We start from the raw sequence: 318 nt of genomic DNA on the forward strand, positions 1-318 counted from the left end.
GAGCTTTTTGCTCAATCCTTACATTTCAATAGCTTTTGCTGTGTTACAGTTTCGCGAATAAAACCAGCATGTAGATGTTGTTCCATGAACCAGTAACAAGACACACCCTTTAAAGTTTGCATGTCAGACTTTGTGTATTTTTAATTTATTTATTCACATTTCTGAAGATCAAACTCAGTCAAAGCAACTGCAGTGTGTTCCTCTAGGGGGCGCTGTACTGCACACTCTCTGGGAAGCTTCCAGAGCTCTTTCTCACTTTTTACAATTCAATAACTTTTGTTGTGTTACACTTTTGTGAAGAAAACCAACATCTAAATG

The sequence above is a fragment of the Sinocyclocheilus grahami genome, unplaced genomic scaffold (genome assembly GCF_001515645.1).
Source record: "Sinocyclocheilus grahami isolate Dianchi unplaced genomic scaffold, SAMN03320097.WGS_v1.1 scaffold2113.1, whole genome shotgun sequence".
Taxonomy (NCBI): Eukaryota; Metazoa; Chordata; class Actinopteri; order Cypriniformes; family Cyprinidae; genus Sinocyclocheilus; species Sinocyclocheilus grahami.